General features: G+C 39.4%; 1 protein-coding gene across 1 annotated transcript in view; it reads left to right on the top strand.

The window, feature by feature from the left end:
* The window catches only part of NKAIN3 (sodium/potassium transporting ATPase interacting 3), a gene marked incomplete at both ends in the record, with an annotated part of 613,987 nt that overhangs the window by 238,496 nt on the left and 360,258 nt on the right, over window positions 1-15,233 (top strand). The gene's annotated exons all lie outside the window — the stretch shown is intronic.

Below are 15,233 nucleotides of genomic sequence, written 5' to 3'. Positions count from 1 at the left end.
TGAGAGATAGATGCTATCCTCCAGATTCTTGAGCTGAGGCAAGTGATACAGAGAGAAATCGTGTTGCCCAGACTCACATAGCTTCTAAGTGGTAGAATTCAAATTCACATCCTTGCTCAAAAGCCCCCACTCTCTCCACGATATTCATCTTGTCTTGGGTAAGATGGCTTGAGTTACCATTGGACTGCCAGCAGCAACTTGTCAGGTCTGGACTCACCCCAAATTGTCCTTAATCTTGAGAATAAGCGATCAGTTTTGGTTCCTGAGGGGAGGGGTGTGCCCATAGAGACTAAGATGCTTCTAGAAACAGTGGATGCTCTCAACAAGAAAAGGTGAGGGAGAAGACAAAATATGTGTATTATTTCTCTGATCCTGACAGCTATTGTTCTTAGAAGAAGAGATAAGAGATAAACTTACAGGCCCAGAATTCACCTCCAGAAGTAAATTAACCTTATTAACAAAGTTCATTCGGTGCAACTTCGGTCAGCATATTTGTGTCTCCCTCCCTGGCAGTGGTATTCTAAATAACAACGAAGCGAGGGAGCAAGGTGAAGGGATGGGAATGAAGAAAGACAATGAGAATGACCCTAGCTGCTTCCCAGAATATTCTAGAATTTAATTTAATTTAATTTTTTTTGAACCAAAGATATTTTTTTAAAGCAACATTTGGCTTTTATATAACCTCTCTCTTCACAGGAACGTAAATGGGAATAAAATCACTGATAGTGTGCCATGTTATAGTGTTCTCAGGATACAGTTGGAGAAGAAGGAATTAAATTATCATTCCTGTTTGGATATAAATACTAGAGGACAGAGAATTTGGGATTTCCTAAAGTCCCCCAAAGAGAGAAAAAGTCACCTCAAGGCACTTTCAAAATGTTCCTAGAGGAGGAATGCCTCAGGGCTCGTTGAGAAAAGTCCTGTGTTTCTATTGAAGTAAAGGGCAGTTCTGAACTGTACCCAGAACAAAAAAAATTTCTTGAATAACTTTTGAAGAAGCTTTCTTTGAAGCTAGACCCCAAAGTCATGGACTTGTGGAGCCCACTGAGGAGTGGTGAGTAGTAGGCTCTGAGGAGATGGGGGGAGGAATCAGAGCGGGGGTGTTTTTTCTCAATGTCTATACAGTGCAAAATTTCTGGAGACAAAATTGAGAAGTGATCAGAATAGAATCATTCCCCAGGGATCTGCCAAGAGGCACGAGAAAGGATGCTGACGGGGAAGTCACTCATCCCAGGAAAACTTGAACAGCCCCACCTTCCTGGACCAACAGTGACTATAATATCCGAATGGCTGGTTGGAGACATTTAAAAACCCAATATCTCTCATGCTTTTCATATTTATAATCATGATATCTTTGTCATTTCATGTATTTGATTGATTTTATGACAGGTAATGCTAAATTGTCCCTTGATTTAGGTATTCACGATGATGTTAATAATTGTTCAAATTATCCTTTAGTGCCATTCTTCCTCTTATACTTACTGCTCCAGCAACACTAAATTGCCATAATTCCTTGCATATAGCACACCACTTCTGACATTCATGCCCTCTCCCTTTTATTCCTCCCACCGTTTAGCCAACTCTTACTCATCTGTTAAGACACCTGCCAGCTGACACTTTCTCTAAGAAAACTCTAGGTTGGGTGATGTATCCATCCCTTGTAGACATAAAAATTTCTGTGCATGACTCTGTCATTGGACTTAACCCATTATATATTAACTATTTATTTCTTTTACCTCAACTAGAACTGTGAGCTGCTTCAGAGCCATGACTAGCTTCTTGGCCATCTTTAAATTCCCACTAACTAGCACAGAGCAGTTATGTTAATAACTAATGGAATGAAAATGTATAGGTCATCTAGAAATCTGCAGAAATAACTAAAGCTGAAAACTCACTGTACGGTTTCCTTATGACTTGTCAGAATACATGACAATAGGTCCACTAACCAAAGAAATCATCCTGTGTTTTGAGGTACAATTAAATATTGAATGTGATAAAATACTGTATTATGCAGAGCATTCCTCACTTGAGAATAGGTTAGATTCCATTCAATTGGACATCTCATTTCTCTGAATCTCAGAGTGTATTGCTGAATGAGTCTGTGCTGTGAGTGGTTGTTGAGTGCCCATACCAGCCCACTAACCCATAAAATCCTAGGTAATCCACACTGTAGCTGACTTTTCTTCCCTGAGAATACTTGCATTGTTTCTCTTCACTCCAAGGCGTTATGGACCCTGGAGACCTTCTGTATTCTACTGTCGCCCCATTATCACTTTCAGAATGATAATTTCCATTCCTACCTCAAATCCTTCTTCCTCCTTTGCAGTTTCCTGTCCTCTTCTTTTGCACTCCCTTTCACTCATTATTATCTTAGTGTCTTAGACAGCCCAGGCCCCTGTACCGAAATACCATAGAATGAGCTGCTTAATACAGGCCTGTATTTCTCATAATTCTGGAGGCTGGGAAGTCCAAGATCAAGGTGCTGGCAGGTTCTGTGTCCGGTGAGGGCCCTCTTCCTGACTTGCACACTGCTGTCTTCTCATTATGGTTTTTCTTTGGTATGTGCATGTGGAGAGACCTCAAATCTTTACCTCTTTTTATAAAAGTGTTAGTACCATTAGGAGTGCCCCACTCTCATGATCGAATCTAACCTTAACTAGCTCTCAAAGGCCCCACCTCTAAATGCCATCACATTGGGGATTTCGGGTTTCAACAAATGAATTTGGAGGGGACACAAAAATTCAGTCCATACCACTTAGATTCTGACTTTCTAACACTTACAAGCGTCCCCTCTTCTCCATCCCTATACCTACTACCTAAGTCAGGAGCAAGCATTCTTATGGTAGTGTACGAATTGGTCCCTCCATTTCAATTCAGCCCCTCCTCAAATCTCTTCCGCCTTGCAGACACAGTTACTGGCAAACAAACCTGCTAATAGACACAGGAAGTAAAGGGTTGATATAGAAACTTAGCGACTTCTCTCTAGTAGATGGTCCAATCAGCAAGTACTGCCCTCTTACGGAAGAGCCTTTGCTGTCTTCCCATGCACTGGGCTAAAGTCTACCATTTCTCATGGCACTTTCTGATGGACTCCTGTTTTCCTCATTGGTCTGATATCTTATCACAGCATGCTCTTGTCAGACTCTCAGCTTTTCCATGTCTCCATGAGTCTCCCTCTTCCCAGCATACCTCATGCCCAGCCTTCTTCCTACTCTAGCTCCCAACCCCCCCAATTCATCCACTTAAAGAACGTCTACTCATTTTTCACAATTATTCAGCTTAAATGTCTTTTCAATAAAGTGTTCCTGACCCATTGCTCATTCCCCACTAGTTGAACTGATCCTATGTTCTGCTGTGTGGGGCCTGTGTCTTATGCAGATCTCTTTGTTATGATTTTTAATAGGGAGGCGGCACAGCATTTATTCTGAGCTGGATCTGATTTCAAATCTCACATTTCCACTCACAGGCTTACAATGCGGGACAATTTGCTTAACCAAAACTAAGTGCTTTTTTAATAGAGAGAGAGAGGAAAAACTAAACAAAAATAAACAAACAAACAAATCAGGGGTGGGGTGGGGAGAATGGAAAAATGTCCTCCAGTTCATCCTCCAAGATAAGAATCTATTTCCTTCCTTCTCACTTTGTAAAGTATTTCCTGTCCTCTCAGATGTAGATAAGGGACCCAAAGTGAGGGAACCTTAGTCTTCAGCCTCACTTCCTTACGCAGCTGTGAGTACAGCATAGAGAACTCAACGTGGAAACTCCAGTCATCGCCAGCCAGGCACAGACTTTGTTTGGGCTGCATCAGCAATGAGGTTCGCAGGGATTCCCATTCAGGTGTGGACAGAATTCACTAGGCTGTGGACTCAGCCCTTCATCCAGCCATAACAAAGAAATCCTGTGTACAAACCTATCATTGAACTTACAACATTATATATTCATTATCTACTTATTTTGGTTCACCCAACAGGAACTGAATAGTCCTGGTTGGGCAGTGCCCCTGAGACAGAAGGAGACATGATTGTTCACGATTGTCCCAGGGTTGAGTCCTTTTTCATAGCTTATGCATAGCTGGGGCAACTCATACTTGGCTTGTTCTGTCCTTACAGCATCAGAACAGGGACAAAAGTCCTAGAGAGAGGATTGGTAATGGTGGTCCTGAGAAACCATGTGTTATTAACTCAAATGTATTTTCTTAAGAGCCATTCCTAAGGGGTTTGGAAAGCTACATGAGGTCGGTGTGTATGATTTCAAGTCAGATGTGTTACATGATTTTTATTTATTTCCACTACATTGAGAGGAAACTAACATTTTTATAGCACAAATATGCTATATCCTGTTTAAATAAATCATTCATTTGTGTAGTCATTCAGTAGATGTTCATTGTGTACTATGTTCATCGTCTAAGCTGTATATATTGTATTGGGATCCGTTTTTTGAGGACCTTTTTATTCCACGCCTAAGGAGTCTGGGCTTTATTCTCTAAGTGTGTAGAGCCAAGAGGACAGTGGACTGATGGGAACATAACCCTGTGTCATGCAGAGAAGTTTTGAGGATAAGGTGAAGCGATGAGAGTGGGGAGATCCATTAAGAAGTGATAGCATTTATCAGGGGGAAGAGAATAAAATCTAAATAGGGTGATGACCCTGGCAAAAGAGAAGAGAAAATGGGTTTGAGAATGATTCTGTAGGTCGACTGGTAAAGTTTAATGACAGATCAGATCGGAAGCCTGAAGAGAAATGTTTTAGCCCGAGTGAGCGAGGGATTGATGATGCATTAGCTGATTGGGAACTATGGGTTCGGGGCAGGGCTGAGGGATGACAGTAAGTCCATGTTAATTAGGAAATAGTTGCAAATGAGAGTGTCTCCTTAAGAGTAAGATCAGGCCTGGAGATGAAAGAAAATTGGGGAAATAAAGCTGTAAGAGAGGATTAAATCACACAAGACACGCAAAGCAGAAACCAAAACTGCTGAGGACAGAGTCCTGGGGGGTTAGGGGAGTGGGGGCACCAACACTGGAGAGACAAATTAAATGAGCCAGCAAGGAGACTGAGAAAGATGGGAGGAGAGTCAGACAAATGGATGGAATGATGATGTGAGATAAGAGAGTTTCAAGAGGGAGAGGTAGACATTGAAGTCAAGAAAAAGAGGGTTCCAAAAAGTGGGTAATTATTTATCTCAAAGATGGAAAGTCATATAAGGAGTTCGCTCACTGTCTGCTTCACTTAGGGTCATAGGGTTTCTTTCTTTTTCTTCTTCTCCTCCTCTTCTTCCCCCTCCTCCCACCCTTCTTCCTCCTTCTTCTCCTTCTTTTAAATATTCTTTGTGTAAATTCTTTCATCTGAATATTTGATGCTCCAATAGCTAACTTTTTAGATATTTGGAACACCTCCTCGTGGTAATCTGAAATATTGCTCAAATTAAGCTTGAAAGCAAGTTTCATCTCTGGGACAGCTAAACACAAGCTAAGTAGGCCGACTTTCTCACTTGCATTTGATTTTTGACGTGGTATCTTTGACCTAAGGCTATCTGAGAAAGTAATATCCTTTATTACAGTTTCACAAACACATAGAGAAAATTTCTGACGCACACCATGGAGTGGAAAAATAAGAAAGACGTTATTAATCTTCCCAGGGCAGTTTTCCTGTTACTCTTATTACTGCTTGGGATTTTCTTAAGGCTCTATAAATGGTGAGTGGCAACAACTTCATTTCACATCCTTTTTCTAGGGAAAGGCTGCAAAGGGGAAGAAGAAAGGAATGGGGAGGAGGGTCATTTAAAATAGGGGAGATGACAGTTCGGGGAGTTCCCTTGCTACTGTGAGGATATCTGACAGTGTAACAGGATGGAGGCAAGCAGACTAATGGAATCCGTCCTCTCACGCAGAACCAGCCTGAATCCACAAGTACTAACACCCTTCACACCTTTACTGTCTCTTTCTTTCCATTAGACTCTCAACCAGAATTCCCGTGTTCCAGACCATGCCAGGTCAGAGAGTTCACATAATCAAGATAAAGGCCTAAACATTGAAAATATCATAAAATGAATGAATTAGCCTCCCTGCACTTGCCACACAGCTCAGGCAGTCACTGGCCATGGTGCACTGAAGAACTTGAGAAGGCGGAGCAGGTGCTCTGGTTTGGTTTCCAAAATGGCACAGGTTGTGCTAAGGAGCTGAAAGAATCTGTACTTCCTTTGTATTCATAAAAAAACTCAGAATTATCGGGTTTGCTCAATGGGAAAAGGACAGCATGGATGACAGTTTGGAAAAGCTTTGAGGAAATATGACACAGGGAACCAGAGATAAGTGGGCTTTGGACCTGGACAAATTAAGGGGCCTGCTTTGTAACATGGAAATTCATTCCTCCTTTTTTTAGATAGAAATCTGAAAGAAATGGTATATTTTATATTTTTGGAGGTGAAGACACATACCATGTTTTAATTCAAATAGTAATGTTATGCTATAAAAAGAATTAAATTTCCATGTTGACTCTGTTGGCAACTTTATTGTCTTATTGTTTCAGTGATATTCTCCTTTGAAATTTTATTTTTTTCAAGAGTTTTGAATATCTGCATTGTCAAATATGATCACAGAATACATGTGACAATTCAATGAATGATGACTTGGTAGAAGGGGATTATTCTTAAGCTTTTAATAGTGGTGTCATTCAATTCCAATATGACCACATATCTTGTAAACCTATCACACTCTCTTGAAATGTGCCCATTGTTATTCTTTATAACAGCTGCATTTAGGCCAGTTCTATTGCCTGCTACAAATTACATGTGGGAATAGCATTTGGGGAATATACCAGCTAAATGACAAATACCTGTCCATCCTCGAGGAATCTTGATGTGATCAATAAATGTGAGAACTTCACTTTGTAACTTGTTAGATTTCTAGGAAGGCAACTGGACCACTGGGGAGATTTATTGGTCAATTTCACTGTTGGCATTGTTTTATTTTAAAACCTAATTTGTATTTTTATAAGCTCAAGCATTGCATCTTTAAACTGAAATTTATAAAGTTAGATCACTTTGGCTGAATGGAATCCAGTGCTGCAATAAATTTAGCAATAACCCAACCAAGTTTTAGCCCAACCTCCTCAGAGCCCAAAGACACTACCTCATTACCTGCTTTTGCTTGCTTACCCACAGAGAACATCTCAGCGTTCTGGATGCGTTTCAGACTCTAGTTTATCTTGGTGCCACTAAACAAAATGTTCTATGTGCTTTAAAGTCTTTCCTTCTTTCCTCTTCCTCATTCTGACCTATCTCTCAGGGATGAGCTAAGTGTCAACTTCCCTGGGATTTCATAGTGCCCGTATGCCCCTTTATCATAACACTTCCCGCTTTATATAATTGTTCCATTCCCCCATCCCAATAGATGAGTCCTTTGAAAGCAGAAATTCTTTCTTTTTTTGTCTATACTATTACCCACCTGAATGGATAGCACATCTTCTTGATAAATACTTATTATGAATGAGTGAATAAGTGAGGTAATGTCTAATACGTTATTTTCTGGGAGTCCTGTTCTCCTTTTATTTCATGCAAGGCTTATGGTAAACATGAGTGTATAGGCTCCTTACCATCCTGGGATAATGGGATCAGTAGAGGCCGCTAAGGATATCTGATGGGGCTGCTGCTAATAGAAGATAAAGAATAACCAACTGTTATGAGCAATACAAAATCTTTTAAAACTTAAGATGCTGAGGAATATGTGTAGGGCTGCATTCACCTGAGAGGTAGTTAGCTAGTGGGGCCTGGAGTTAGTTAGACCTTGATCCATACTGTGGCTTCTCCACTTAGCAGCTGTGTATCCATGACTTCCCTTGTAACTGAAGGGGCCACCTAACTTTGCTGGCTAGAGTAAATGACATTGCATATATAAGTATCCTGACAAAATGGCAGACATGCTAAGAGCTCAATTAATGCTAGTTATGACTGTTACTATTAAACATATGACTTAATTATCAATTTATTTATTTGAAATTTTACAAGTTAAACATACATTTGTTTGGGTCTTAAATTAAATGATACATTAATAGCATTACATTAAAAACTATATCCTGAAATATTTAAAATTAGGTAAACCTTAAATTATAGAAACATATTAACCTCATTAATGAACTGTAACATGTTTTCTAGGAAGATATCTGAGTAAACGAAAACTTGATGGTTTTTGAAGGTTTTTGTAGGCTTCCCTATGCCTTGCTTTTAATATCTGAATACTGGAGAAATTTTAAAAACCAAACTCCACTGTCGGTAGGTTCTAAGAAATAGCAAGTTTGGAAAATGAAGATAGAACACTTAGCATATTCAAAAGAGCTGTGAGTTTGCATTTTGTTTTAATTATGTTGTTTGCTCATAAGAAATATCAATAAGGCAATCAATAAACCAAGTACATGATACACTGAATTTAAAATAACTTGTAAGTGCTATCTGAGACTGAATTTCCCACCTTGCAAAATGAAATTCTAACATCATCCCTTCCTTAATGTTGCCTGCTGTGTTCCATGAATAGTCAGAGCATGACCTGTATCAGGGTGTACTGCCAAGACTAGCCCATGGTACCAGAGGTCTGGCTTCAGGTCCATCTCCATTGTTTTGTGATACCTGATCCTAGATAAATTTGTCATCTGAACCTAGGTTTTCTATTTTATAAATTAGGCACAGTAAGCCCTAATCCAATTTTCTCAAGAGTTGTTTTGGGAGTCAGATGTTAAATAATTTGGAGACATGTAAAGTAATATAATCAAACTAGTAATAGTAGCTGTGGTCATCTTTCTGATGGGTCAGTTTGCCTAGGTACAGTCCCTAGTTATTCAAACTCTAATCTTGGTGTTACTCTGATGGTGTTTTATGGGTGTGTTTTAAGTCCATAATCAATTGACTTTAAGTAAGAGAGGTTATGCTAGATAATCTGGGTGGCCTGATTCAGTCCGTTGAAAAGGTTTAAAAGCAGAGCAAGGCTTCCCCCAGAGAAGAAATTCCACATGTGCCCTTGCCTGTGGGTTCTAACCTGCCCTTTGGGAAGGTCTGTGATGAATTGCAGATTTGCTTAGCTGGGCCTCACAATTGTAAAAGCCATGTTTAGGAATGTGGGAATATATTAACTCACTTAAAAACCGAAATCTATGAATGTTTACATGTGATTAATAAAGTATAAAGTTAGGGACACCTGGGTGGCTCTGTCAGTTAAGCGTCTGCCTTCAGCTCAGGTCATGATCCCAGGGTCCTGAGACCAAGCCCCACATCAGGATCCCTGCTCAGCAGGGAGTCTGCTTCTTCCTCTCTCTCTCTCTCCCTCTGCCCCTCCCCCCACTTGTGTGCTCTTAATCAAATCACAATGCTGATATCATGTGGGAGAAGCAGGATATCAAGTCATAGTGGAAAGAGCAAGGGCTTTGGAGTCAAAGAGACTTGCACTATAATCATATCTTTGTGAATCATATCTAGTTGCCTGACCTTGCATAAGTTATTTTTAACTTCTCTGAAGCTCTTTAATATTACTTCTTAATGTAAATGTGGAAAAATAATACCTTTCCCTCAAGGGATGTTGTAAGAATCAAGAGATAATACATATGTAGGGCCAGTATAAAATACTATACTCTTTTGCATTCTCTGAACTTCTTACTAAGAATCAACAAGCATCTCTCGTGGGTAATTGTTTACTATTTTTTTTAAAGATTCTATTTATTTATTTGACAGAGAGACACAGCAAGAGAGGGAATACAAGTAGGGGGAGTGGGAGAGGGAGAAGCAGGCTTTCCGCTGAGCAGGGAGCCTGATGGGGGACTCAATCCCAAGATCCTGGGATCATGAACTGAGCCAAAGGCAGATGCTTAGTGACTGAGCCACCCAGGCATCCCAATTGTTTACTATTTAAGAGCACTTACATATTCCCTACTTACTGTGCCACCAGGAAGAAGAAATAATAAATGTCCAACGAAAGTCATCAGATCATGCTTCTCAAATTGTATAGAAAGATTTATTAGTAATCTCACCATACTTTCTTCTAAGAGAGGGACCCCCTTACCATGTCCACTAACAGTGTGTAAGTTTCCTTTACATCGTACCAGACAATTGAAATTCAGGCAGACCACAGATAGATCCCACAGGCCAATAGTCAACTGTTGTTCTAACTTCTGTCCGTGTGATCTCCTCTGTTATAATGCCTAGATCCCTTTAGTATTCCTACCTATTTATACATTGAATGTTTCAGAAGTAACTGAGTGTAGGGGCTTCCCTTGGCTCTCCCAAACTAACTACTACATCTGAATTATCTTTTGAAAGACTTACTCTAGACTTTTCTCCTTTTGCTTGGCAGAGGCAAACACAAATAATGGCCTCTAGGAATTTAATGACACAGACAGATACTAGCAGTTTACTGCAGCCTCTATAAAATTTTAAAAGCATTGAAAATCATATAAATGGAAGAGAAAGAGGAGGTGTCATATGTGGGAGGGCAAGGACGGTGGAGATAATTCTGTCTTGGACATTGAGTTCTATTTGAGTAACTGTAGGAAATAACAAAGTTATTGAGAATTATCTGAGCATTATCACCATATTCCCGATTAGCTGGGAAAGCATCTAGAGTGGGGAGAGAGGGGGACTGAGAATAGAACGCTGGAGAATACAAAATGTTAAGCTCCAGGAAGAGAAAGAGAAGCCCATGGAGGAGGCTAGAAGAAAAGATGAAATAATGTGACTGTTTTAAAAAGGGTATAGTCTGTAATGTCAGTTCCTTCTGAGGGAAGAATCCAAGAAAATTGGGACAAAAAGCACTCATTAGATGTTTTCATTTAGGAGGTCACTAATGACCCTAATGAGAACAGTTTAATTGGAGCTGTGAATATAGCCAATGGATTATAATAGTTTGAATCAAGAAGGGTAAGCGAAGGGAGACATAGAGGGTTGCAGAAAGTTTCCCCAGAAATTCAGCTAAGAAGGAAAGAACAAAGAGAGGGCATACCAGGTATTTTAGTAGATCTAATGTTCCATGAGGGTGTTCAACAAAAAATGTGATGCAGTTGCTTCGCTCTAGAAGTGAAGAGTGCAGTGTTTATCTAGTGAGTATAATGATGGGATTTGATACCATTTGGTCTTGAGTTCTATCTGGATTACCTGTGAAACTTTGTAAATAATAGATGCCCAAGGCCTATCTCAAATCTAAGAAACCAGTATCTCAGGAACGGAGACAGTCTTCTTGGGTCCTGGTTTTCTTCTTATCTCACCAGATATATATGTATATGTATATGCATCTGTATGTATGGCCCATGACCCACCATATTGGGTCGTTTTCTTCTTTGTATCTGAGCCAACATACTAATTTCAAGATGTTACCCGACTCTATTTGCAATCGCTCAAATTTTCCTCTAAGCACATATCTTCCAACTGTTGTTCTATAGTCATAGCTAGTTCAAATGCTCTGACTTGTTACTTCACAAATCTGTGAAAATGTCGGAAGTACAAATTTCCACCAGTTTTGCAAGTATGCTTTTTGCAGCTGCATGTGAATAGCAGAAAATGCTATCAGTAATTTAATTAGTAGCAATTTTAGAGGGTAAGAGCAATGTCTGGTCTAAGGACTGGTTGGAAATCTGTCCCTCCATTATCAGAAACTCTTTATTTTATGGTTACCTCTTATCTCTCACTATCCATTATCATATTTTGCTACAGCAGCTGTAGTTAAAATTATTTGCTTGCTGCACTGCAGTTTTGTTGTAACTGTTTCATGCCCAATTACATGTAAGTTATGTAAATTCTTATTAAATATTTTGGAATCAAAAAGGAAGAATAGGTTTCAGGGTGCCTGGGTGGCTCAGTCAGTTAAGCCTCAGCCTGCCTTTGGCTCAGGTCTTGGTCCCAGGGTCCTGGGGTAGAGACCCACGGTGGGATCCCTGCTCAGTGAGGTGTTTGCTTCTCCTTCTCCCTCTGCCCCTCCAACTCATGCTGTCTCTCTTGCTCTCTCTTTCTGTCAAATAAAATCTTTTCTAAAGAAAAGTAAGAATAGACTTAAATCAGAGATTGAAGTAAATAGAATAAGAGCATGATTATATAGTAAAAAAAAAAAAATTCACAATCCCAGCAAAAAGAAAACAAGTCTATAGCTGAGAATTAGAAATAAATAAATGTGTGCAGGATACAATGAAATGTTAAAAATCAAGACTGTGTTTGAGAATTACACAGCCTCCTGTTTTTTGTGCTAATTTTTTTTTTTCAGCAGATTCATTTGATCAATGGGGCCAGTGTTAAGGGGGACACAAAAGTAGAACTGCTGTCTGTTCTTGAGGAGTAATTAATCAAAAATATGCAAAAATACATTAAAAATATACTTTTATGGGATAAGAAGTGTCTTGTTTTGTTTTTTTTTTAAACAGCTAAAAAACAAAACAAGAAAGAAAACTGACTACAAGGAGTTAATTGGAGCCACCCAAAGTATAGATATCTTTATCATTTATTGACTCTTACATTTTGTGCTAAGCCATTTATCCACATTACCTAATTTAGCATCTCAATAGTTCAATGAGCTACGAATCCTGCTTTATGAATAAGAGAACTGAGATTCATAAGGGCGAGATAACTTGCCCAAGGTCACACAGCTAGTAAGTGAGCCCAAGGGCTGACTTCTAAGCCTGCCCCTTCCCACGAGAAAGCTCCTTGGCGAGGAGCCCACCCATGCTGACACCTGCTCAGAGTCCACAGTACAATAAAGTCAAAGTTTGTTTCATTAAATTGGTCTAAGCAGGGAGTTTTGAATCTAATAACCAGATATGGAGTGTGGATACCTTTTATATGTAAGGATAATCTGTGGCATATGCTTTTATTAAAATCATCATGCCTTATTAACAGCTTTTAAACACATGCTTCCTGCTTATAATGTGTAAACATAAAAGGAAAGGCAGGAAACTGTAAATACATACAAGAAGAAATAAGCTATTTTAAACTAGACTACTAATGATATCTTCTTTTATTGCCTTTTACTGGGCCTCAACAGTTGACAGAGCCAGTGTTTCATCAGAGATTTACCTTCTGGGGAAAAGTCACATGTTTCAATCACTCCAGTGAGTTTCTAGTCTTTACCTTGGTCCTCTCTGAATGGTGTTGAATGTACTGGCTATCAAGGTTTGTGCAGACTGGTCTTGCTGGGTGATCAGGGTTGGAGAGACCCCCCGTCAAAGAAACAGCACTATAGAGAAAGGAATTCCGCAGACCACCATCTGGCCACCTGACCTGCTCGACACATACAACTACTGAAAGTGTGGTAGGAGGTCGTGCTAGTATTGCTTGCTCGAAGCCTATACTCATCCATTCATTGATTTGGATTCACACATGCATTTATGCCGCAGACCTCAAAACACAGATAATGTGAAGGGTAGATTGCAGTGATATTGAGGAACATGGGGAGAGTTCTGAAAGACTACTACAGACCCTCTTTCAAAGAAGCAGAGCTAAAATAGGTTGTGTGATGAGATTAGAGTAGATTGGACTGACTTTAGCTCCTCTTTTTGGGAGCAGAAGTTTCATTTGCTCTGTATTGCTTATGCAATTAGTTTCTTAGTGGGAATGTTTTAATTATGGTCTGTGGCCTCCTATTTTCTTGCCTCCTTACCGATGCAGTGGTTCCCTAGTATCTTAATAACTACAATGGGTGTGCTGTGCTTAATGGGTATGAGCTTTAGAGAATAATGCCATTTCTGAACATTTAATGAGTTTCACAATTAAGAAGGCATTGGAGTTCAAGGTCTTAAAAAAAAAGAAGACATTTCCCTAATGATACAGCTGCTAACTGAAGAGTTGATAATCTGGGAAAGAAGTTTAAGGCTAAAATAAATTCTTTATTTCTTACCTTGACCAAATTTTAAGTATTTGAAATGCTTTCTGCCTGCTATTTCAAAAAGGAAAAAAAAAATCAAAACATATAACTCAATAGTTTTTAGTTATAAAAATACAGAATTTGAAGGAAAGAGCATGACAAATTATAGAAAAATGAACTACTAAACATAGACTATCTGTCTCAGTTGTAGACTTGAAACTAAATAGTAGTGGAAGATAGGCTATATATTCTGTTTCAGCAATAAAAACAAATAATGATAATTGAAGCAATGTTCTCTGAAATACAAGATATGTGGGCAGTGACTTTGAGATACACCCTGAATTTTCTTATCAAGCTCCTGGCTGTAGTTGTAAAGGTGTCTACTGCCTTGGAGGCAGTTTAATTTAGAATAAATTCTTGCTATGGTAGTAGAAAATCCTCTGCTAATCCTACAGTTCACTTCCATCTTATAAGTCTCTGCTTGGTTCCAGACATTTTCAATGGAGACATACCAGAGACTTTCATTCTGTTTTAAAGAAGGCAGTTCCAACTGGGACTGTCAGGAGGCCAATTCTAAGTATCTAGTAGAAGCCTACAACATCCCTGATAGCATACACTGGCAGCCAAATTTAAATTTGATCTAGAAGTCCAGGAGTCCTGGGTATGCTATTGGGGTTTTGATTCCAGTACCCTTGGCCATTGATGGCTCTCTGGGTTCCCAGTCTTAGAGAATTTAGTTTATTAATTTCTGCATGCTGAGTTTCTGGTGTTGTCACCTTGGGCTTATTAGCTGTAACATAGAAAAATCTCACGGTTAACATCAGTAAGCCTGTTGGTGCCTACTACTGAAGTGGCTGAGTAGTTAAGTTATGACATTCATGAATTCAAATCCTCTTTGCTTACTTAATTTTGGGTGGGGGGGGGAGCTTTTAGGACATTGCCAGTATGTGTGTGTAACGGGTGTATGTGGATTATGAGTGTAGTCTATCATCATAAGTAAGGAGGGTTGGTAATCATCAAACTTTTGGTTTGGAGGGAGGATGATATTTAACGAGGCCTGTTCTATAACACATTGTAAAACAAGATCCGTGGTTGCTTTGTCAAAAAAGTGACATAAAGATAACAGATTGCAACCCTTGTCATTGAGCAGTGCAGACAGAATTCATCTGAAGAAGGCTTTATTTTCATAGTCTCTGGTTTCTGCTTTCTCTCACCCAACACCATTGTAAACATTCTATAGTGGAATGGCTTTTCTCCTCAGACTCCCTACTGAAATGTAAATTTTTTAATTTGATGATGAAGACTATCCCTTAACTGCTTTCACCTCACCTCATTCCTACCTACAACTCCACTCTCTAACACATGGAGTGTCGTACTGGTTCAACTTTGTTTTATTAGCCCAACTGCCTCATCA

The sequence above is a fragment of the Martes martes genome (assembly GCF_963455335.1).
Source record: "Martes martes genome assembly, chromosome: 4".
NCBI classification, from domain to species: domain Eukaryota; kingdom Metazoa; phylum Chordata; class Mammalia; order Carnivora; family Mustelidae; genus Martes; species Martes martes.
The sequence above is the reverse complement of the archived record's forward strand: the minus strand, read 5'-3'. Positions and strand labels throughout refer to the sequence as shown.